At 36.0% G+C, this 26,206-nt stretch overlaps 1 protein-coding gene across 11 annotated transcripts in view; it reads left to right on the top strand.

Moving 5' to 3' along the window:
• The window catches only part of MEF2C (myocyte enhancer factor 2C), a 159,751-nt gene that overhangs the window by 19,357 nt on the left and 114,188 nt on the right, over window positions 1–26,206 (top strand). For 2 of the 11 annotated variants that reach the window (XM_037032012.1, XM_037032018.1), the window contains exon 1: window positions 763–1,070. The exons of 2 other annotated variants lie outside the window; for them this stretch is intronic. The gene's annotated coding sequence lies outside the window, so the exon portion shown is untranslated. Of the gene's footprint in view, window positions 1–762; window positions 1,071–26,206 lie in introns of those variants that run through there. 7 more of the 11 variants (XM_037032017.1, XM_037032014.1, XM_037032005.1 and 4 more) reach the window with 5 other exon arrangements.

Genomic DNA, 26,206 nt, shown 5'->3' with positions numbered 1-26,206 from the left:
GTTTGCGTATGGCATGTGCCGTTACCCCACCGTAAAACTAAAATTAGCAAAATGTCAGGAATGGAAAGATTGATTCACCAAGATGCAATTATCATTTAAAAGTGCTTGATTGAGGTACTGATGTTCAGTGATTTATTCTGCATACCATATACATAATTAAAGTAGTGTAGTGGAGTAATTTATCAATCTAGTTGAGACTGGAGGGGTGAGGAGCGAATTGCTGTACGTTTGTTTTATTAAAATGCTCCGAGGTCTAGTCCCGCCCCCCTTTTGCAAGAGTGAAACTGATGATTTCTCCAGCTCACGAGGAGAAAGAGAGTCAACGGTTTGGGATTGTGAGGGAGAGAGAAAGACAGAAAGGAAAGGCGGCGCGAAGCAAAGGCAAAAGCAAGGACAAAATAAAATAAAGGAGAAAAAGAAGACAAGAGGCACTTTATGGTTGGTGCTGCTTAGAACCCCAAGCCTGTGTGCCCGGTTTTCCCTGCCACCCCCGCCTCCCTTCCCAATATCCTTCCACCACTCCCCCCTACCCCCGCCTTTTTTACGCGACGTTTCAAAGGCTGTGAGCGGCTCTCCTTTTCCCATTCGTCTTCTGTCACTTCCTTCCTGGACGCAGTTTTCTGGACGAGTCTGGTTACTTTTAATCGGCTGGCCGCTGAGAGCCACTTTCCCCTCCTCCTCCTCCTTCTCCTCCTCCTCCTCCTCTTCCTCCCTCCTCCTACAGTGGCCTCAGCTCGCGCTCGAATGCGCGTCCCCGCGCGCGTCCCCCCCCCCCACCCGCGCGCTCTCTCTCTGCGCGCGCGCGCATACACACACATCATCTCCAGCTCTCTGCTTGCTCTGCTCGCAGTCACAGACACTTGAGCACACGCGTACACCCAGACATCTTCGGGCTGCTATTGGATTGACTTTGAAGATTCTGTGTGGGTCACCGTAGCTGCATGTTTGAATCAGGTGGAGAAGCACTTCAAGGCTGGACGAAGTAAAGATTATTGTTGTTATTTTTTTTCTCTCTCTCTCTTAAGAAAGGAAAATATCCCAAGGACTAATCTGATCTGGTCTTCCTTCATGTAAGTACCTCTGACATTTTTCGAGGAAAATAGAAATAGCCTGAAGTATTGTCTCTGAAATCTGCATCAGTATATTCCACAGCACTGGATCTATCCCTGTGCCTTTTTGGAGGCTGAAGTTGAGGGCTGTTGTGCATTCTTTTCGTTCGATTCCATGATTTCCTTGTCTTTTGCGAAAAGTAACTTTTTAGATAGTCTTATCCGTTTGCCATCAGTTATCGAAATCACTCCTGACTTGTTCTTGTCACATCAATGTGTTTAAAGTTTCATGAAGTTAGTTCACATCATTAGCATGTTTGATATGGTGGAGTGTGTGCAGCCTGGTAGATTTTAATTTTTCAAACGGAATGGTCTGTGACCTTGAAGTACATGTCTTAAGATTCAGCCTTTAGTTCACTGAAGGAAAGATGCTCCCCTGAGTCCCCCCAAGACTGATTTGCTTTGGGTTATGCTTCTGAGCTGCTAATTCTTGGGATTAGTTTGAGCAAAAGCATGGCTGTCTGTCAGAGAATACCTTCGTGCATCTCCTTCTCTTACCAAAGTGCTGGCTTGATAGAGGGCTTCTTAATTGGTGTGGACAAAAAGTAACACCCTGGCCGTGGTAGTCTATACATTTCACAATTAGTGTTGGCATTTCAGTACAGGCATTGCTGCTTAGGTCAAGTCAAATACATAGCTGTTTTAAAACAAACAAGGTTAAGTCACTTAAATTGCCTTCTGTTTGGACTTTGGATGAAAGTTATCAAACTCAGTGATAAAGTTTGGCACAAAGGAGGTATATGTAGATATGGTACAATGTTTACAATATTATTAAATACTATGCAGTTATTTATATTTAATACTAATGTTATCTCCTTCCCAGAACATGGGTATTAATTCTTAAAGGAAATTTGTATCTCAAACATTTCCAGCTATTCTACTTCCAGTAGTCATTTTGGGGGAAAATTATTTTTCTTCAAAATTTAGGAATGTGTGTCTTTTGTATAAAACACCTTTATATGTAAATGCTGACAGTATAATAAGTAGAATCGGGCTGTCTGCCAGTTCTTTAACTGGTTCTCAGTGGAGAACTGCTTTGACACAAAGTGGGTTTTACTATTGTGAATCTGAAACTAACTCTAATAGTAACTGTCTTGTGAAATGGCTAGTGACTGCATATATTTTCTAAGTGCTGTAAAGGGAACTCTAGCCACCTCATTATACCAGCCAAAAAGAGTGACCAGCCTCTTCTTCACTGGCACCTTGCAATGGAATTGTGGTTGCAGAGTAAAGATGTTTATGTAGAGTGTAATAACTTCAATCCCTAGAGACTTGCTAAGACATAGAAATGTGACCACCTGTGAACCCCATTTAACCTCTGAATTAAATACTAATTTTAGCTTAAATAGATTAACAATTTCCAATCTGAAGATAAAACATCTTATTTAATTTTTAAAATAATGTCAGTTTGGGCTAGTTTTTAAAGACATTCAGTATGTGCCAATATGGTACAAGTAGTATTTCTGATTCTTCATCAATGTTGGTTAAATATAATGCAGTTAATAAACCATAGTGCTGTCTCCCAGTGTATGGAAGAAATTACTTATTAAGTTAAAAGAAGTCATAGTTCTAAAGCAAGTGGTTCAGAAATTGACAGGTAAAATGAAATATACATAACTAATATCCTATCTCAAGAGAAAAAAATTCTCAAAAATATTTTCTTTTTGTAGGAAAGTACATTTGGCTATATATTAGAATACTAACTGAATTCTAAAAGTTTCTGTCAAAACCAACTTTAAACTCAGTATTTGTTTAAAATATGGTCCACCTGTCAGGTTAAAGAGATGATAGTTGGCAGTTATCCTTACTTTAAATTTTACTAAACTTTATAAAAATCTACTGTTTTTTTCCTAGTGTCATTCACACAGCTTTGAAGTATCTGTGGCATATTTTCCAGACTTCTTACTAAAGACTTCATTAATTACACTATATGTCAATTCGCATGTATGTATGGGGAATATAGTGAAAGAAAATATTAAAGAGGTAACTTGTATTAAATATTAATTTGTTTCTTCAGTTAAATAAAAAATGGGCACTGTATGATAAAAAGTCAATCTTCCACCTTTCCTGAGCTGTTCACACTTTAAAAGTATGCCATCACGTACATTAACCATTCAACATAGAAACAGAAATGTAAATGATGAGAACTTTACTGAATCTTGCCTCTTTTCTTCTTTGTAAATATATTCAATTTTCAAAATTTGAGAGGAATGGTTCATTCTCATAGGGAAAAAGGGCTACCTAATGATTCAAAATTGAATCCTGAAAAAGCATCATGTTTTATATTTTTCAGGTTTCTGTGAATTTCTTCCTTATCCCTCAGTTTACCGAATCAATAACATTACAACCAAATCTTTCTCATAAGTGACTTATTACATTTAAATCTCTCTTCAACAAAAAACAAGCTAAATACCTTCTTTGCCTATGTGAACATTGTATTTCAAAACTTTTTTCTCTTTATGTAGTATATTTTGTGGTTTTATTTCCCAACTCTACGTGCGGTATATCTTGAGTCTTTGAAATCTCAGAAAGTGACAAAAAAATGGGGAAATATCTGTGCAGCAACACTTGTGCTACATAAAACAGCAACAAAAAACAGTCACTAAATGGAGAACCCTGGCTTCAGGGACATGATTCAAAACAGCATGGAAGAATTTTATATACAATTAAGGGTCACAGTGTGGACTTTAGAGAGATCATTCATAAAGTTCTACTTATTTTTCAAAAGCACATCCTCTGAGAAACCATGACACAAATTGATATCTAAAATTTGTAAAAACGCACATATTCATTTTATGAATAGAGCGACTGCCTGGACACAATGTGAAGACTGACTCACCCGACGCACAGCCTGTGTGCTGCACGTGGAAGGCTGGGTGATTAAGCCCCCCATCCGCAGCACTGTACGTTAATCTCATGGGCGCGCGGATTGCCTTGCACTCAGTCAGCAAAGCCTGACTGTTCACCGAGATCTGTCATCTTTAGGAAATCAAACCAGATTACAGAGGCGATTCACAAAACTGGGAGCGACAACAGGGTCTGTGCACCTTACAAAAGGCGGATTACCCAGTTCACGTGTTATTTTGATAGGTCAAAGATAAAAGCTGATTGTTGGGAAATGGTAAGACACTCCAATTTCAAATGATTGCTAGCTAAGTGTACCACGACCCTGTTGCTTCATCATTCTCAAGAGCCATTCAAACAGCGGAAAACTCAGTTTTCAAATGACAACCTTTAAATATTGAAGTAAAAGAAAATGTCCTTTTTATACATGTCTTCATTGCTTAAATTTTAACTTCCATCACTTCTTTATGAACAGATATCAAGTTCTGGCTGCTTATGGGAAGCAGTTCTTATAAGGCTTTTAATTGCAGTAGACATTTTCAGAGGCATTGTAGAGAGCACAAAACAGAATTTGCCAGACATAAAACATACACTCATGGTATTGAGTAACTGAACAGAAAAGCATAGTAGTCAATAGCCATTATGTTATTCTTTTACCAAGTATGTTCTTCATAAGAATGAGTAATTCAGTTATAATTTATTTACACAGTTATAAATCCATACATTTGAAATAACCCTTTAGAGGTGTTTATTCATCAAATTATATACATTTTGTGAATGTTATATATAAAGATTATTCTGTACCAAAAAATATGATGTTTTCAGAGTTTGTTTCAGAGAATAAAGTTTGGTTTACATAATAACATTTTGAAAACACCAACTTCTTACACATCCAACTCTACAGTAATTTCTTGCTTCTTTAAAAATTGAAGTCCTTTTTTACCCAACTGATGCCTCCTAGTGTTTCACACAATAAAACACTAATGAGTCATCCATAAATGTAAACATTGCATTTTCATTGCCTACATCTTCTGTGATACATAAAATTAATATTTATGTGTTTAATTTTCTGTGCATTATAATAAGATAGGAAATTCTAGTGAATGAGATGTTTCATATGAGTGGATTTGTGGAACGCACTTGCAGGTTTTCTTTGGACATAACAATATCTTACTAAGTTTTAATAAGTTTATTATCTTCAGTTCCAGTTTATATATTTACTATTTATGTTCACTCTTATTCCAAGTGAAAAACATAGGCAGAATAGCATAGCTTCCATTTTCTAGGCCTGGAAATTATGTGGTTGTATTCAGTCAGAACTGTCTGATAAACAAATTGCAAAGGGACTAACATTTAAACACTAAACTGTCTTAAAAGGGAATTAAATTTTTGCCTACTCTGTGTCTTGACATTTGCAAATTTCTTTGTAAAGATTCAATAAAGAAAAATGGTTTTTAGGAAGAACAAAAGTAAACACACACACTTGCACTTTATTAGAAAATTACAAAATAATGCTTAACTTGAGAGTATATAATTCTACATAATTGAAGGAAGACTTACTAGAACATAACTTCTCATGACCTGCAGATTGCCTTAATGAGGTTGAAGTTAGCGGATAAAACTTTGGTGTGAGTTTTCTATCATTAGGATAATGAGTGTACACTTTTGATATTCTTGCATTTCTGTGATTTCAAATAGCTTTCTGACTCTACTTATGAAGACGGATCTTTTAGTTTCTCAATATTTTTTCTTTAAAATATTTATGAAAGGGAAGTGTCATTCCCCTAACGAGTCTTAAATTTAAAAGATGCACTCAGAAACCTGTAACATGTGTGGGCCTCTTCCTGAATTGTCATACAACACACATGTGCAAAAAAATATTCACAAATTTCTTCCATCAAGATAAGTGTTCCAAGAGTCTTGACTTAGACACTAGCCTGAGTGAATGTGATTCATTATTATTACCTGTGTGCGTATGTGTCACTTAGTTCTCCTGGTTCAAACACAGCACATTTACCAATATTTAACTCTCATTTAAGATTTTCTAATTTGGTCAATCATACAGTACTAACACAATTCTGTGCATGTTGGACACATTTCAAAGAATGTAAGGGGGTGTATTCCTTTCGTTCAAGGAAGCAAACATGTAGAAAGGGGTGGACCTTTCCCACAAGAACCACATTTCTTCCCTTGGAGAATTGAAGCAAATATGCAGTCTGTAAGTGAATAACAGCATGAGAAAAAAATAATTTGTAATGGTCTGCTGTAGTTACTACGCAAAGGAAACTGTCAGGTTTTTTTTCTGAAAGCAATTATTGATAACCCTTATCACGTTGAATGCTGGAAAATGTCTGAAAGTTTTGTAATTTTAATATTATTTAACTTCTACAGAGTGCGCTAGAATTAATTTTGCTCAAAACAAGTATTCAATAGTAACTATTTTACAGATGTATTGAGGCATGAATTTGGAGATAAAGGAGCTGGAGGTACCCATACCTTTCTTCTCTCTTTTAAGAATGAGTAGATAGTATCAATGTTCTTTTATGTTAGTTGTTTTTATGTGTGTCAATAAAGAAAATTCTATAAAAGAGAGTACCATTATAAAAAATAAGATTATAATAAAAAGATTATTCAAAATAGTATTATCACATTTCTTTGTATTATTTTAATGTTAACTACAAGAAAAAAGCCATATTCCTATTAAGGTAGATATTATATGACACCTGCTCTATAAATTCATGTTTTGCTTTCAGGTGGTAAAATAAGTAACATTAATTTGTCCTCTCCATAATGCATTTATTTTATATAGTCATTGTATTGGCCAAGTTAAATCATTGTATTTACTTGAAAAGTATAGTGGCTAGTGTAAACAAAATTCAAAGTATACGTAAAAAGAATCTTTTGAGGACATTATAAAGGAAATCGGTGATAATTACTAGCAATAAAAACAGTAAACCTGTTACAGGCAGATTTCTGCAGGAATCATTACTCTTTAATAATGCAGATGTTATAGAGACTTTATTAATTCTTAATGCTGTAAATTTGAAATGAATGGAACAAGGTTGCTCATCTTGCAAGTGGTTGCTGTTCATGAAGAATGACGATGCAGATCTTCTAGTCATTATTTAAATAAAGTGCCTGAAACTTGTTTTTAGAGACTGGAGAAGCTGATCTCTGAAGCAATGCCTAGTGAGAACCTGCTTTTTGTAAATAGCATCCTGAGCGGGGTCTGGTTTTCTTCTTGTATCTTGTTGTCATAGATAAGATGCACACGAAGAATTCATATATATTGTTTTCAGGTTCTACGGCTCTCTAGAATGTTGGTTTTTTAAAATGAAGAATATGGGCCTTTGATAGAATACAAAGTGTTTTTTTAAAACAGCTAACAACTACCTCTCTCTTTTTTTTCATGTCTGTGTTCTTCCAGCAAGTTAAAATGATAAGGAAGAGAATGCATCTTTTCCCTAAATCGGAATATTAAGCAGCTTTGACTTAGATATGCTTATATATTTTCCAAAATCAGAAATAGATTCACTAATGTAAATATGTAAGGGCAGACATGGAAATTAGTCTAGTACTTAATATAGTAAACATAACTTTTTTTAACCCTCTAATTAATTGTTGACCATGCATGAGGTGTACAACCAAGGCTTATTATGGAAAGCTGGTATTATTGCTTAATGTAACATGAGGGAATTGGGATTTCTTTAAAGTAATTTTGAAGATGTGATTATTTAGCAGAAATATTCACTGGAGCATTTTATTTTTAGAAATCATGGTCACACAAGGAAGCCTTTATAGGACCGACTACCTAATTGCAGTCAAAATCTCTTTAATGAATGAACACACACAGAGAAGAACACACATTATACGAATATAATGCCCCTATATTTCTCAGTTTTGTGCCACATTCTTTATATTCGAACAGAACATACGTGTCTAAGCAGATGTTTTAAGTTATATCCTTCATGGAGGTGAGTCTGTAAATGTCCCATTTAACTTAAATGGCTTTGTGGGAAGGTAGTTTGAGCAGTTTAAAAAGAGAGAAACCTTTAAGTTACTATAGTTTCAGCTCTTTTTAAAAACAGTAATTACCCTCAGGATAAAGAAAGTGAAATACTCTTTTAATTCTTTGTAACATCCAGCTTCTAAGGTGGAGCTCCGGTAGAGTTTTATTTTCGAATGTTCAGCACAGGTACTGGCAGCAGAGCTACAAACTGAAAACTTGCTGGCTGCAGACCAGATACATGCACAGTGCCACATCATAAACTTCCCCTCTTCTGCCTCGGAGTGCTTTCAGCCCCAAGTAATGTCCTTTTTCCCCTTGCGTAGGCTAAGGAGCAGAGGGCCTTCTTGCTGGGCAGTCACTTGGTTAACAAAAAGAATAATGTTTCCCTTCTTTAGCTTGAAAATTCAGCCTCTTAAATCACGGAGACATTAACTGCAAAATGGATTCACTATGTTGCCTTTTCCTTTCGTATAGCAGTTTAGAATGCATGAAACAATAGGTGTGAGGTAGAAAGAGACCTCTTCCCCACCCTCCACCTCCCAGCCCATGCAGGCCCAATCAGATGTCTGTATTTTTTTGTTGTTGCTTTGGAGTGAAAAATATAATGGTTTCTTTTCAATGAAGCCTGTGCATTATATTCCAGCTATGTTAGGTCATTTTGTGATGCAAATTAACGTTGTGTGTTTTTTGTACTTATCTTGGGAAATAGCAATGTTCTACCACAATATGAGGCACTACAGTAATTTTTATTGATACACACACTTTTAATGATTGCTAGGTCAAAATACAAAGAAAAAGTGTGGGCTTTAGTTTTCGGATTTGGTTTATGCTCTTCATTTGAAAGGTACACTGTAGTGTGCCTATTACCATGCAAAATAAATCAACTTCCAAATATCTGCATTAATATTCTCTGCATTTGAAACTGTAGTCTGAAAGCTCACACTTCTCCTTGTAAAATAAAGTAAAAAATTGTTAAAACCAGTCTTTAATTACCAGTTACATTTTCAGTCATTACCAATGTGATTTTTTAAATCCTATTAAAAATAATTTCTAGCTGCCATGGTTCCTTTCAGTCATAGCAGAATTCTCATTTGTGTGAAGTGGAGTCAGATTATTGCCAGCACACCCTTCTCAAACTAGCCTTCTCTGACAAAAATGTATTAAGTGGGAGCCCTAAATAGAAAGTGCTACTACATAATAAACATTTATTTCAATTTTATTTTTATACTAAATTATTGATTTAGCATTATACAAGTAGTGTTTAAATATTAGTTTAGTCATTAACCCACTAATCCAATTGTTAACTGCCTATATAAAATTTACCAAGTCAGACCAGTAGTTAAATGTAACTTAATTTTTCTTTTAAAATAGATAAGAGATATAATTTTAATTATGTTTAAATATCAAGCAAGTATTTTTCTGTGAATGCAAGTGTTTCCTAATAGTGTCAAGAAACTAATACAACATAGACCTTAAAATGTAAAGGCGCTCCTAAGAGTCTGATCACATCGGCCTACTTTTGACATGATGAGCAAGGTGTGATGAGCAAAGAAAGGCCTTACACCGGCACAGTTTCAAAGCTCATTAGCAAGGGGGAAAAATGTTAAACTTTTTTTGCCTATATCAATACACACAGGAGTCACTAATTTTTGACATTTTTTACAAAATTAGGCATTCTGTTTAAAAATCATATTCAACCATTGAAACTGCTTCTATTTAGGATATAGTACAAGACTTCTTTATCTTCTTGGAATTCTCCTGAACTATAATATAATTGGAATCATTATGAATTGACAAATACTGTTAGACACATTGTAAAGTTCTAATTGTTTAATGTGTACAGGATAAAAAAATTTTCAGTAGAAAATGAGTTTTCTTTCCCTTTAAGTATTATAAAAACTATACCTGATTAAAACATGAATCTCTTGGAGGTTTTGTTGTAGGTAATTCCCTGGGCAAGATTTTTGAAAAAAAAATTAACTGTTAACCAGTAAATTACCAAGTACTGTTCTCTTTCAAGGTGCCTGATTTCCATTCACATTTGAGGAACCTCGTTAAATCTTTGGGTGGTCTTTAAGGAAAGATATTATGGTCCTGAGAGTAGATTTTTTCACCCTTCTTTACTATGTTAAAATGGTATAAATCCATACCTAATTCCAACAGGAATTTTTTTAACTAAATTAATACTAGCAAACCTGGTTGTTAAAAAAGAGAAAGTGTATCCATTTGTTCATTTCTGGTGTTTATCCAAAGACCACTTAAGAGTCTGTATAGGTTATAGGTTAAGGAAATAATTTTGACTATGTCTTTCTTTTTTTTTCACAGTTGAGTTTTTCTCCCCTTACATAAACCAAAAAAGAAATCCCCACAGTAACACTAATAAATCTACACAGGTCCACGTAAAATGCTCAGTCCCATTGCTTGTTTCCATATGGCCCTTTGGTTGAAATGAATGGGCAATGTCCCTTCTAGGACTCCGATCTTTCTTGACCTGAGTTAGAGTGAGCACTATGTGATTTTTCCCTTCTCTCTTTTTATAACTTCAAAAATCAAAAAATTCTTAACCTCACCCTTATTTCTCAGTTTTTATTGTTTGGGAAGTCTCTCCTGAGTTCTCTTCTTGCTTCAAAATATTTGGTATTGTGAGAAAGCAGGTGCACTTTTAACTTGTTTTGATTACACAGTTGAGGTCATGTAATTGTTGTAGGTGTTGACTTATCTCCTTACACTTGAGAGATTGATGTGGTTCATCACAGCTCAATGCCATGTCATGAAAGAACCCCAGTGCTGATCTTGAGACAGCAGACTATAGGATGGTGTCTTTGTGAGGAACTGTGGGCAGCTTTAGAGTCAGTGGATAGCACATTTATGGCAAAAATGCACAACATTATGAATTCTCAGGAGGGAGGAATTATTGAACTAGTTGAACCAAGTTGTGGCTTGTACGATATTCTGTGAAAACACCGTGTCAGGCAAAATGTCCAAGGTGCAGTGCGTGTTTGTGCACTTGGGATGTGTACGTATAGGGAGGGGTGGCTATGAAGGAGAGAGCAGAGAGTAACAGACAAAAAGCATGAGAGGATGAGGATGACTGCAACAGAAGGAGTTGCAGCTGCAAAAACAAAAACCAGTTTTTCTGATTTGCAGACGAAGAGTTTGCGAACCTCATCACCATTATTAATATCATTTATTTAATTATACTTATATGTCCTATTAGATGAAGTGGCCCAAAGTGGTACAGGGGAATGGTTTATAACAGAGACCAAACTGGGTTCAAAATACTGCCCGCCATTTACTGGTTAGTGGCTCTAGGTAGGTCATTTAATCACCGGAAAGCCTCAGTTTCAGCATCTGTAAAATGGGGATATAATTACCCACCTCTTAGAATTGTGAGGATTAAACAGGATGATACATACAAAATCACAATGTAATGATTAGTAATTAGTAAATTATTATCATAACACTACACTGTATTTCATTTTATCTTCCTGCCTGTGATGGTCACTTAGAAATGCTTGGTGGAATAATTATTTTTAGTTCTTCTTCAATAATACTTTTATTCTGTTAAAACTGGGTCACTGTCAGGGAAAGTCTCTAATCTGATGCTATGTGAGGCAAGTGTTAATTATCAGTAAGTACAATAGACTTCTTCAAGAACATGAAACCCTTTCACACAATCTGATGTTATTAAATAAATGTTATATTTAGAACCATATGGAACCAGAAAACAAAATTATTATACTTGTAAGTTTTAAAGGTAACTTCTTGAAACTTTTGAATTTCAGATAAATTATTGCTTAGTTTTAATAAAAGTCCAGACTGAAGGAAGCATTTGATGTGAATCAAATTATTAGATGGTTTTAATAGTAAAAACAGCCACACCAGGAATTCTAAAGGTTTTTTCTTTAACATTAGTATTACCCACTTTTGAAGGATATGTTAATATTTCTTACATTTCTTACTACATAATTTTCACTATATGCAGTAAGAATGAATAATATTGATGAATACTGAGTCATCTTATTCATCTTTCTATTGCTTTACAGTCACCCTTGCAAGTAATACATTTTCTATAAATATTTGTTGAATAAATGAATTATATTTATTAATTACAGATAAAATGCATTTTTCTTTGAATAGTTAAAAAGTAAGTAAATGGCATTTTTGTCATTTTTTTTATTTTCCAGACTTGATTGTTCCTTTTAATTATAGTTTATCAACTTTAAGATGATGAACAAGTGAACTTATTTTAATTTGAGTATTTTTTTCATGTGAGAAGAAATATAACATAGTCCAGAAAATGAAAGAAGTTTTACCTGAGGAATACACCTTTTGATAATACAAACAAATTTAGGTAAGAGGTGGATGAAAATGGGACAATTTCTGGTCTCAGAATCTGTTTACCACCCTTTTGTTTTTATAGCCACCCAATTTCTTAAATAAAATCGTATTTTCGGAGATAGGCAATGCTAATGAGGCCTGCCGAGTTTAGAAATCCTGTGGAGTTGCAACCTCCTGAAATTATTCTCATGCTCTTGAATAATGCCCCTCTAGTGTGCACCTTGCATTCAGCTTTCTTTTTTAGCCTCGTTTTAATGCCTAGCAAAAGAGTGCTCAGCACAAGAAACACTTACAGAGTGGACTTCTCTGTAGTAAAACAGCATGGACGGCTCCCAACACTGCAATCAAAGATGCCTCTAAAAGCTTTAATTTAAAAGAATAATAATAATATTAATAATGTCTGCATAAAGATGTTGGAGCCCTCTAAGGCACATGGACTTAGAGAATTATTCCCATCTGCAACCCCTCCCTCTGCTTGGGAGTCCTTTCCAGGGTTATGATTACTGGAAAATGGCAGTTAATCACCAGATTTTTTTTTTTTTACTGCAGCTGCTTCAGTCAGACTAGTAATCTATTAAACAACTTGGTCTCCAGTTTAAAATTTGCATTGTAGACTGTATAGAATGGATTTTCATTGTAATCAGAGCAACCAAGAGAACTTCCTAATATGAGTTCTAGAAGCACATTGGTTTTTATGATGTATGGACCTCTCCAGCACTTTTGAGCCAACTGTTTAAACAATACTGTGGTTCATCAGCATACAGTGAAATATTGTAGCACTAGTGAATGTAAGCAGCATTTACAATAGTCACATTTGCAGAATATTTGAACTGTGGCGTCTCTAGTATGTGGCAGTAAAACACCCACATAATTCAAAACTTAACCCAGATATTTAAATTTGACTTGAACCTGAAAAGGTTTTGGAAGTTTAGCCTTTTTGCACCAGACTGTGGTAGAGTAGTTTGGCCTCTTTTTCTACCTTAAATCTTATTACATTTGCCTTAATTTGAAGAAATATTCCAAAGCCTAAGTCAATATTTAGTGCTAAGAGAAGACAAAACAGCTCTAATTTACAAAGGACCCCTTTAAAACACATTCTTAGATGTAAAATTGACAGCCTACAAGAGGTGGTTGGATGAAGTTCATCATGTTGGAAAGAATGTTTCAATTAAAGTTGAGCACTTTCTCTTCCAGGTCCTTTTTTCTCCATTTTTTTATTTGCTGTGCCAAGGTATCCATGTGCGTTTTTCCACTGTCATCTGGCTCATTCCCAGCAGATGCACACAATCTGTTCTGCTGTCACTAACAGGGTTCGGTTTATGAAAAGAATGTGTCAGAACATGCCACTGTAGTCACTTTTACAGGTTTTTTTAAGGAGTAACTGAGAATATATGCATTGCCCTCATTTTATTGTACTCAGCCTTGAAGAGGTTTCTAAGAAACTTTCACAACATTAGTAGAGCAGAACCTTTCTTTTAAACATATTTTTGACCAAAAATTTACTTTCCATTAGAAATAAAATTTTTAAAGTTCACAAACATTTTTAATGATGAGAAATATTTATTGTATTAAATCTGAGTAGATTTTTGCAGAAATGTTTAAAATCAACCAAATATTTTTTATGAAAAATCAAATTTCCCATTACAAAATGTCCTTCATAATCAGTAAAAACATACCTCTCACTAAAAACAAACTTACTTTCCTACTTAAATCAAAACATTCTTTTAAAATATTGTGATATACTGTTTAGAGTATGGTTATATATACCAGTTGTTTGACTTCATAGACAATATGGATTTTTTTAAGTGTTTGATACCATTACATTAAACCAAAAGCAGTTAAATGATCTTATCCTATAGAGACATGATAAACTGTATACTCTCTGAAAATAATGTGATATTCTTCTCTGTAGATGTTCACATTTTAAAATACTAATAGGTAAATATTTCTGAACTCGATTTCCATTTATTAAGGTGTGTCTATTCCTACCAAGTGTTCTAAATAAAAATACATTTTTGTTGTTTTCATAGCAAACAATTTCTCTGGTTTTATTTAAATGAAAAAAAATTGAGCAATGGGACCCGCATTCATTCCTGAAATAATGAGCTTAATGAGTTAGTAAAGAATTTTAAGTTTTATGTATGTGTAGTAAGTACGTTCTGCATATATGTGCGCATGCAGATAGATAATGGACACATCTGTATTTTGTATACAAATCATGGTATTTAAATATCTCCCAGAATTGAAGATTTCAAAATGTACATATGTGCTAATTTTAGATTTTTGAAATATTTTTGACATGAAAGCAACTCATTTCGGGAAAATTAAGCAATTTTACCACAGTTATAATTCACATGAGCTAAAAGTGAAGATTCAGCAACCATATTAATGAATAGCCATGTACAAAGTTAACATTAATTGTATATAGGATAACTAGTTATTGTATTTCTTCATAAAGAAAATTTATGAAATATACTTTAAGGCATAATTTATGTCAGAACATATATTGTCACAGATAAATAAGCAGTACTCATATACATTAACAGATCTTTTTGAAACAACTTTTCACATTTTAGCAAGAAAATAATTTACTTGGGCTTCATTGGCTTTGCTGTGACATTATACAGATTAACTGCTAAATTATCTTGTCTCGAGTTGTATCAAATCGTTGTTGTAGTAAGTTTTTTAATTCCTAAGGGAAGGTGAATTTTTTTCTATTATATTTTAAAGATAGAAATGTATACAGCTGTTATAAGTTGATTTTGAAATGTTTTCGATGACATAAACAGGGTGCATCTGTTTAAGATGAGTGATAAAGGACATTTTTGCAATTCACTTTCTCCTGGCAATATTTTAATTTATCCATGACTTTATATGCCAGGTAACTTTACTTTTTAACTAATCTGTAGGTACATGAAATTGTGAAGTTTTCATGATCCTGAATATTTGCTCTTGGGATACAAAATCTACAGCAAGAATCACAGGGGGTGAACTGAAAAAATGTTTGGTGGAATCCTATGGGATATGAGAGCTTCCTACACTTCCACTCCAAGCCGTCGGCAGTGGGGAGGGGGAGATTTGCCCTCATATATGACAATGGTAGGCTGAAACTTAATAACTACTACCACCAGTATTAAAGAGACATTTCACAGGCACCAGAGAACAAGCAGAATCTATTTTTTGCTAAAATTTGAATATGCATGTGCAACACCATTTTGAGACAAAACTCCATGGACAAATTTAATTGTACTTACTCTGAATGGTAATCTTGAAAATCCTCTACTATATTTATTACTCCAAGTATTACTACAATCCTACATTTCACTAGATGGGGCCTGGGGGGAGCTTACTCCTCTTAGTGAGATTCACAGAACTTAAAGAATATTTGTAAATACAGTTTACCTTGTGAAATATTTTTGAATACCAGATCTAAAATGGTAGGCTCTTTTATTTATAATGCCTTATAATGAAATTATCAGATTTTCTTCTAATTTTATTTTTAAAAATTAAGGGAAGAGTATTTTTGAAACTTGAAATTTTTCTGGTTCTCTGGGATATGAACAATGGGGCCAGTTTATCTCAAAAATACTTTTTTTGAATTTTGCCAGTTGCCTCAATTTCCAACATAGGTCCCACCCTCCTTTGTGGTTGGGAGGTATTGCTTTCTTTGCATTTGCTTAGTCACAGGTCTTTTTGGAACAAAGACAGACTATTTTTGTGAATCTGTCCCCAAAATATGTATTATTCATAGACTGTGAAGCCCATCAAAGAGTCTTACTGCACGAGTAATGATAGGTTGGACTGCAGTGACCAGAACGGCTTTCCTTAGGGAATTTAGAGTCTTCTCCTTTTTCCATCTGCATGAGCACATGTTGACCAGTTGGTTTTCAACTCTTACTGGCTTAGTGGTTGGAAGTAAGACTGATCTATAAATGTAACTGATACTTTCAACTATGAACTAAAAATTCCACTTTTATCCAGCATCACTACTCAAGACATCTCTAATAATTCTAATAATTTTTGTTATGTGTGAAAATGTGTATTGTTAATTAGAAAGTATTATTAATGACATCTACTTTTACACAGCAACAATCACAGCTAACCCTTTTTGAGGGCTCACTGTGTATTTGAGCACTGTTCTAAGGGCTTGAGGCTTTACATGCATTAACTCATTTCTTCCTCAAGGCTAATGAAAGAAGGCATTGTTACTATCCCCATTTTACAGATGAAAATCTAAGGCAAAAGTGTTTAAGCATTTTGCCTGAAGTGACCCACTTCACTGATGGCAGAATTAGAACCTGAAATATGGGCGATCTCCAGAGTCTCTAGTTTTACCAACTAAGGCAAAATCTCACACACACTATCTCAGCAATTAGACACGGAAAAGAAAATGATGGAACTATAGAAACTTAAAGTCACATGGCATCTTGGGGAAAAGTAGTCAGTAACAACCGCAGAATGGCATATTTGAAACTAAGTTTGTGTGATATGTTTCTATGGCTTTTAAAAGAGAAGTGAACTAATTATTGGTCTATGGTACAGTTCAATGTTGTTAACATAGAGGGAAAAAATATAAATATAGTCTGTCCAGAAAAAGCTGAGCCATTGTAAATATATTGAGAATGGTTTTGCATGGCATCGATTTAATATGGCAGCCAAAGAGATGTGTGAACAATGACAATTTCACTGTACTAGTCAATGGGGGCGGTGATGCCATTGAGTTATCATGTGTACTGTGTGGCCATCACATTCAAAATGACTGAGTGACCAGAACAATGAATCTGCATCAAATTTTGCATTAAGATTTACCATTCCTCTTCAGAAACTATTTGGATGATTCAGAAGGCTGCCGCTATGGGCAACTGGTGATTGGCAGCTTCACCATGGCAATGCACCCACTCACGCATCACGTCTTTTACAGAGTTTTTTGGCAAAACATCAGATCATCCAGGTGACTCAGTCACCCTATAGTCCAGATTTGGCACCCAGCTACTGCCTTTTCTCAAAACTAAAATCACCTTTGAAAGGGAAGAGATTTCAGACTATAGATGGGATTCAGGAAAATATGAGGGGCAGCTGATGGTGATTGGGAGAACTGTGTCTCAAGGTGCTTACTCTGAAGGGGACTGACGTGTCATGGTCCTATATACAGTGTTTCTTGTGTCTTGTATCTTCTTCAATAAATGTCTCTATTTTTCATATTACATGGCTGGATACCTTCTGGACAGATCTCATATATGGGTCCCGTTTTCCTGTATATAAATGAATATTAAATGAATTTCAGGAGTTAGTTAATTTAATAAGTACAGATAGATATTCTGGAGAATTTGAATTCAAGCATGACTTTTAACTTTCCCTTTGTAGTTGAAACAGAAAAAAAACAACAAAAACTTAAAACCAGAGATAGATATGGAATAAATACTGACAAGTTAGAACAACTTTCATTATCTGAAAACTAGGAAATGTTATATCAAGTTTATTCATCAGCTGCATGGTTTTTCACTTTTTAACAGAATATTTCTATGTTCAGTAAAAAGACTTTTAAAAACAGAAAGGAGCCCTGGCCGGATGGCTCAGTTGGAGCATCGTCCCGTATGCGCACCAAAAGGTTGGGTTCGATTCCCGGTTGGGGCACATGTTGTGGGTTTGAGCCCCGGCTTGGGTGCCTATAGGAGGCAACCGATAGATGTTTCTCTCTGGTGAGGATTTTAAAAAAGAAAAGGAAAAGCATCACATTCAGAATTTTTACTATAAGAAGTAATAGGAACTTTCTTGTTCATATCACAGTTTTCTTGTTTTTTTTCATAAAAGCATTACTGTGTCCTTGACTAGCAGTAAGGACAGAGAGGCTGGTCAGAGATCAAACGAGACTCAGATACTTATAAATTACCAAATGTATATGCTTTGGACTTCAAAATTAATAACTACCATATCTTTAAAATCATGGGTTCCTTGCCAGATTTCCACAGTGGATTTTAGTGACTCCATTTGGTTCTACTTTATTTTATGCTGCTGAAGAGAAGCAAATGCTTACTGGGATGACCACGCAAACACCGGAATAACCTGTGTTCTCTGTATTTAAAAGTGCTTTTTATTAGAAATGTGACTTCATGATTTAGGAATTAGATGTGTAATTTGAAATTAATTGGTTGCAATGATAAATAGCCCCCATGTCACGCTGCGGTGCCCACTGGCAAGGGGAGTTCTGTTTACTTTATGCAGTATTAAGTGCCACTGGTAATGCTCAGTGTTCATTTCTCTCCAACGAAACCGCTGAAGCTAGTTATGTCTACTTCCTAATGTGATTTTGACTATATTATTTGAATTCCCTCTTCGGAACCTTCCAGCTGTAAAGCACACTCTTAAGACTCCACAAAACACCAGATCTATATTTAGTATCCATTTGAGTTCTAAATACACAGGAAACAAGTATTCACTATAAAGGCCTGGATCGCCCAAAGACTGAGGAGGAAGTCATTGCTATGGGCTAATTCTGTAAAGGATAATGCATAAAATTATTAGTAATATTTCCAGAAGGTTGTGATGTAGCTAATACTGCATTTTGAAAGCGATTTCAAATTTTTTGATTATCCAAGGACTAAAATCAACTAACAATTTTCCCAAACAGAATCCATTCAAAAAATGCAAACTGTAACTGATCTTGGGTGTATGTTAAGTGTATGTCCTCCTTATCATTAGTTCCAAGCAGCGGTTCTCAATCCTGGCTATATGTCAAGCTTTTAAAAAAAATATTGATTTCAAACCTTGGCTGGTGTGGCTCAGTGGATTTAGTGCCAGCCTGCAAACCAAAAGGTCTCCAGTTCGATTCCCAGTCAGAGCACATATCTAAGTTGCAGGCCAGGTACCTGGTTGGAAGCATGCAAGAGGCAGCCAATAGATGTTTCTCTTGGACACTGATGTTCCTCTCCCTCACTTTCTCCCTCCAGTCCCCTTTCTAACATAAATAAATCTGTATTGATGTCCAGGTCCCACTTGAGATATGAATTAAATTGGACTGCCATCCAGGCATAGCTGTTTCTCAATGCTGCCTGGTGATTTTAAGGTGAAACCTGGGTAGAAACCCCTATTTAGAAGATAAATGTAAATCTGGAATTTTGGTCATACAATTCCATGTTAAAGAAACAAATAAGCATATAACTTGAAAACTATCTTGGGCAAGTGCCCATAAAATATCTATTGCTGTTCTCCAAAACTTTCCCTTTGGACGTCCACTACAAATTTATTAGTTAGTTCATTCACTGAGTATGTAATAGGAGGTGGCTTGCTAGACGTTAGAGATAACAAAAGTGAAAGGTGGAGTCTCTGCCTCCCAGACATTCAGTCTGATGAGGGGGACGAACATGCCAGATGCAATTATGAATGTAAGGTGATAAAAGCTATACTGCAGGTATATTGCAGGTAAAGTGGATACTCAATTGATGGAAAGTTCAACTTTTTCAGGAAATGACTGGTAGGGTCAATCTTCAGTAGAAGAAGGGACATCTAAGGTGAGTCTTCAATGATGAGTCAAATCCTGGTAGTGTTCTGAAAAAGGGAATTTTTTAATTCCTCTGCCCTCTGACAACATCACAGATTTTTATGAGTTTGTTATATGAACTCCCATATTCTCAACCTTGCCTCCTCATTCAGGCCTTGCCCAAGACTGTAGGTTCTGTTGAAATTGGGGACAGCTAACGAAGCCATGAGGATGGTACCAAAAGTAGGAAAAGTCTAGTTAATCCTCTTTCCATTCTCTTAGACTACAGAAAACCTCACTATTACGGATCTGGAGGTGACCTCAAGGACTTGCCTCCGTTCCACTCCCACTCACACCCTATTTCCTAGACACAGCTGAGAGGAAGGAGGGCCTGATCCAGGCCCTCCCCCGCAATTCACTGTTTTAACAGGGATGTGGAAAAGTTAGGAACGAGGGACAATAGCATCAACAGGGAGATAACACCACAAGAATATTTTATACTGTGGAGACTCAACTTTTGTCTCTTAGAAAAAGCAATTTAAAACAATTCAAGTGGTATTTCTCCTTTTCGTGTTCTAAAAAAGCAAAAATAGATATAGGTACTTCAGGGATGTCATACGCTTTGGAAAAAACTCTTGTGTATTTCTATTTTTTTTAAAGATTTTATTTATCTTAAGAGGGGAAGGGAAGGAGAAAGGGAGAGAAACGTCAATGTATGGTTGCCTCTCATGGGTCCCCTGCTGGGAGCTGGCCTGCAACCCAGGATGTGCCCTGACTGGGAATCGAACTACAATCCTTTGGTTCGCAGGCCCTCGCTCAATCCATCCAGCTACACCAGCCAAGGCTATTTCTATTTTTTTAAGATTTTATTCACTTTTGGAGGGGGAAGGAAGGGAAAAAGAGAGAGAGTGAAGCACTGATATGCAAGAGATACACTGATTGGTTGCCTCTCACATGCCCCCAACTGGGACCTGGGCCACAACCCAAGCATGCATCCTGACTGGGAATCAAACCCTGAATCATCCAGTTAACAGGCCAGCATTCAATCCACTGAGCCACACCAGCCAGGGCGCTTGCATATTTTTGAAATGAGGTATGGTAATAGAAAGGAATACGTCTGTAAGACATAATAAACCAGAGCCTTATAAGACACATCAAATCCAAAAAACTGAACTTGTTCCTCCTATGTTGCCAAACATACTTACAACACACACACACACACGCACACACACACGCACACACACACACACACAAGCTTCTGTGTACGTATCAGAGGACAGAAAAGGCCAGACATGACTAGAAAATAAATATACAAGTTCTACAAGTTAAAATAAATAGACTGCATTATTTCATAGGAAGCCTTACTGTAAAATGAGCCACATCCAGTTTTGTGTGTGTCTGGGGTGGTTGGTGGGGGCTGGGGGGTGGGTGTTAGCTGATCATCTTAGTTACATAATGGAATAAAATTCCAAGTTTGCAGAGCACCTTCCCTCCACAAACCAGATTCTTCCTTATTTAAAGCCCAGTTTCACATACGCAAGGATGAAGGGAGGAACTGGGCTGCACACCTTGATTTTTATTGTTTCCCAGAGACGGAAGTAGAGAATTAAATTAGTTATGAAAGACTGAGAAATTTGATCTAATGGATTTCCTTTTTGGGAAGTCATAAAATGTACTGAGTTTGATCTCAAATAGATTAACCTCACACATGCAATTAGAAAATTATCACCTTGAGTAAATTAAGTATACAGCATTGAATTCAATTAGTGGATTATTAGAGATTTACAAGTCAGTAAATATCATAAGGTGAGATTTATTTTTTAATGCAACTGGAAACCTTCCAAAAATTCAAGTAATTCAAAAGCCCTTGGAAGCCCCCAGTGCCGGTTTCACAGGAAAGGGGCATATTTATAAGGGCTATTTTATCTTTGACAGATAGAGCTTTCTGTGATTGCAGCTTACAAATTTATTGAGTCAGCAAGGTTATCCAATGAGTGTTTCTCTCACCTCATGCAATAGCTGAGAAGCTCTTTAACGTCAGTCAGTTCACAAATGGATAGACTAGTAAAATTCAAGATTGTACTACATCTACATAAAGATTATGCTATAACATATCTGTATTATTTCTAAGACAGTTTATTACAGTGGATTTCAAGATCTGGCTTCACATTTGAATTCTTGGACAGCTTTTAGAAAATAGCAATGGCCCTGACCCATGTGGCTCAGTTGGTTGGGTGTCCTCCAGCAAAACACAAGGTCGCTGGTTTGATTCCTGGTCAGGTCACATGACCACGTTGCAGGTTCAGTCCCTGGTTGGGGTGCGTTCAAGAGGCAACCGATTGTTGTTGAAAATCAATATTTCTCTCTCACATTGATGTTTCTCTCTCTTTCTCCCTCTACTCTCTCTCTAAAAATAAATGCATACAATTAAAAAAAAACACTGCTGGGGAACCAGCTCCAGTGATTCTGATTTCATTGATCTGGTATGGGTTTATATATCATTATTCCGAAAAAAGTATTTTGAATGATTCAAATGTGCAGTCAAGAGTTAAAAACTTCTGTTGGCATTCAAAATCTTCAGAACTTTGAATCATCTTTGGACACTAAGGTGAAATAAATAAAAAACATTAACATTACTTCCCTTTTAACTATAAAATTGAGAAGACAAGAAATTGAATTCTTAAGTTATAACAGGAAAATTATCTCTCCCATAGAATCTTTCTTTTCATGGTTTATGAGACCAGCTGTATTATTCCAGTTTCTAAATTATTGGCATTTCTAAAGATGAAGTAACAGGGGAAGTGATGAACTTTATAAATAGACTGCCTGAAATATTTGGCATGAGGGGTCAAGATGTAGGCGAAGCTAGAAAAAGACTTTGGTTTATGTATTAACCAGCAGCCAACAGTCGTTAAATTTCCTAAATTTCCTTAAGAAAGGGAAGAGTAAGAATCTCTTTAAGAACATAATTTTTTTTTCTCCAATGTGTAGTCAGTAAAACCCAGAGGGGAAAAAATGTACCTTTCAAGCCAAAATTAGGTCATGCCAACCACAGCAAATTGGAAGCTCTGCTTAAACTGTAGTCTTGCAGGATTGCTGCGGATCATCTTAATGTCACGCACGTGGTGGGGCCGATGCTTCCAGATCCTGACGGCGGGGCCCTGCTGATTGCCTGATTGCCCAGTCCAGCTGCCTTCAGCACGCAGATGTGGTCTAAGTTTGTGTCTGAAAGGTGTGCCCTGGAATACAGCAATTTTTAAGATGAAAAATATTAGTTTATTTTTAAAAAACCCTCAGCAAAACACCACACAGTTCATTTTGTCTTATGATTCTAGAAGGGAAAGATGCTAAAGGACAGGGAATAGACAAATCCAGAAGAGCGGTGAGCAGGGGTGCCGTCCTGGTGATTAGGAAGACATTGCCAAATAACTAACCTCATCATTAAAAAAAGAAAGAAACCTACAAAGTAATAGTTTAATTTATTTATTCACCTGTTCACATCAGAAGTAGCGGGATTGTTCTTTTTCTAGCCTTGAGGGAGGTGGAAGAAAATTGGAAGGCACTTCATTCATTTAATGGGCACTTATCAGTATTGGAAAGTTGAATCTACTAGTAAAATACAGTATATTTCCATTATGTAAAAGAAACTACTGATTTTTCCTACCTGCAGAGCATAGTGTTTCACTGGTGTTTCTATTCATTATTTGAAAGTTGAACTGCCCATAAAAATGTAACTTATTTCCATTACATAAAGGAACTTACACTCTTTCCTACTAACAGAAAGTATTTAATAAAATGATAAGGACTGTAGGTTTTAAACACTCTATTGTGGAATTCACTAGAGGACTTTATCAAGTTGTGTAAGGAAAGTTAGTGTCTATTATTGTACCCCATGAGTTTGCTCTGTTCTCAAACAAACAAACAAAAAAGAAACCTAAAGTAGAACTGGTTGAACAGTATGGAATTCAGTCCTACTAAGACAAAAAAAAATTCTCAGATTTTTGGACTTGATCCTAAATGAACATATATATTTGCAACTGATGGCCATTGGCACCACTTCTGTGTCATATCAGCACAAAGAAGTCTCTCTTCCAGACCAACTTTCCAATGTGTACAATTAATTGTATCATTTAGTGTCCAACTCACTAGCACCTTAGGATGAGCTAGCAGTGGGTATTTAACATTCTATCTGCTATTTATGGGAGTGGAATATTCTGTGAGAGTTTGAAAAAATAATTTTTTTCCTATTACAGAATACTTTATTCTTCAATAATTACTAGTTGGACATTTGCATGCTAAATGACATTCTTTTTTTAATTTTTCTTACATGCTGGTTCTATAATACATTCTTTGATACACAGGAAATAAATGACCTGGTCAGCCCTATGTGAGGGTTCTGGAAACAGTTCACAGAGGAGCAAACATCTGAGCCGGATCTTTAAGGAAAAGCCTGAATGTGCATGTCTTGTTGCTCCGTGTCTTGCCTTTCGAGTAGACTCTAGCATCCCGCCACATACCCCGTAACACAGCCACATCCCCAACACAAGTAATTTGTGCCCTGAGGATTGGGTTTTAAAATTGAAAAACCCAGGATTTACTTTACATGGAAAGCATTTTTAAATGGTTAGTTTCTCACATTGTGTCCACAACAGCCCGTTGTACAATTACAATAAAAAATTTTTAAATAGTAGGAAGCCATAGTGGTGTTGTGATACAAATAAGTGAATTAAATTGTTCAAAATTTCCAGTAATGCTTGGCCAAACATTCTTTTGCATGGCAAGTGGAAGTTTTATGGAACTAAAACAATTTCTGAGTCTCCAAGTGTAGTCCCCACGTCCATACCTCAGACTCACAGGCAGGGCTCCTACCAGGGGAGCCTATTCACCACCACCTTCCTGGGAGAACTAGCAGCATAATACTACCTGTTCGGTGAAGTTTGAGGGTTATTGCCTAAAGATTGCAAGTATTCTTAGTTTATCATTTGTTTTTAAAATAGCTTTTTCTGTTTCTCCATGTACACACACACACACACACACACATATCTAGTAAATATCACTCTAAATATTTATTAGTTATTGTTAGCTAACATGTAGAACATATGAGAAAGTGTTTTCTCCAAGGGATGATTGAATAAAAACTACAGAAGACAGAGCCCTGGCTGGTGTGGCTCTGTGGATTGAACATCGATTGGCTTTCCAAACAAATGGTTGCTGGTTCGATTCCCAGTCAGGGTGCATTCCTGGGTTGCAGTCCAGGTCCCCAGTTGGGGGCACGCAAGAGACAACCAGTCTATGTTTCTCTCCTTATCTTTCTCCCTTCCTCCCCTTTCTCTAAAAGTAAATAAATAAAATCTTAAAAAATAATAAAGAAGAGGACAGAGGGGATTGACAAGGATGTGTGCATGATGAGAGTGCCTGAGAAGGATTCAACTAAACTAGCATTAAGATTCAGGCATTTGGGCTCCAGACTCTGTAACCTTATTGGCTGCCTGATACTTCTTTCCATGGCCTCTAATAAGCTCTTACTGGGCTCCCCTCCTACAGGATGTCCCAGACCAACTTTGAGTTTTGTTGTCCCTGAGTCCAAAATCTAGACTCTGCCAGGCACATGGTTAATAGACAGTTGTTAAATCAATGGGCAAATGAATTTTGCCGATTCCTTCCTCCTAAATTATGATCTCTGTGGAGTCATCTTCATTTTAGGGTTTCCTGATATCACTGGGAAAGTGCCTAGAACACAGGTGGATAATACACATGAATTGACTTGAACAGAAAAAAATTGGTGGGACTTGAATTAGAATCTCTTCTAAGCCCTGGACAACAGGTGATTTGCTTATATACAAAAAAGAGATCTATGCATTGAGTTTATTTAAAATAGACATTCACAAGATGGATTTTATTACCAGGAAATGCCTAAATATGTTGAGATTGAGTTAATAGAAGGAGAGGACTTTCTTGAATGGTTTTATGAGTTTAAAAACAATACTTCATGAATTTAACTCAAAGAGTTGGTGGTGATGCTTTTTAAAAATTTTTATTTATTAATTTTAAACAAAAAGAGGAAGAGGGGGAGACAAAGAGAGGAGGGAAGAAGAAGAGAGAGAGAGAGATTTGTTGTTCCACATATTTATACATTCATTGGTTGTTTCTTGTATGTGCCCTGACCAGGAGTCAAACTCTCAACCTTTGTATATGGGGACGACACTCTAACCAACAGAGCTACCCGGCCAGGGCATTGGTGGTACTGTTTTAAACTTTGTTGTTTCAAATATCCTCCTTTTTTCTGTGTACAGTCCAGTCTTGGACCACACTTGACTGAGACATTCAACTACTTTACAAGAAATGTGAAGGAAAAAACTGAAAGTTCGTGCAACATGAAGCGCATTATTTTACTTACTGCCTTTTAAATTACTAAAAAACTCAACT

The sequence above is a fragment of the Sturnira hondurensis genome, unplaced genomic scaffold (assembly GCF_014824575.4).
Source record: "Sturnira hondurensis isolate 20B ecotype Veracruz unplaced genomic scaffold, ASM1482457v3 Scaffold0021354, whole genome shotgun sequence".
Lineage (NCBI taxonomy): Eukaryota > Metazoa > Chordata > Mammalia > Chiroptera > Phyllostomidae > Sturnira > Sturnira hondurensis.
Note: the sequence above shows the minus strand (reverse complement) of the source record. Positions and strands in the feature narration are given on the sequence as shown.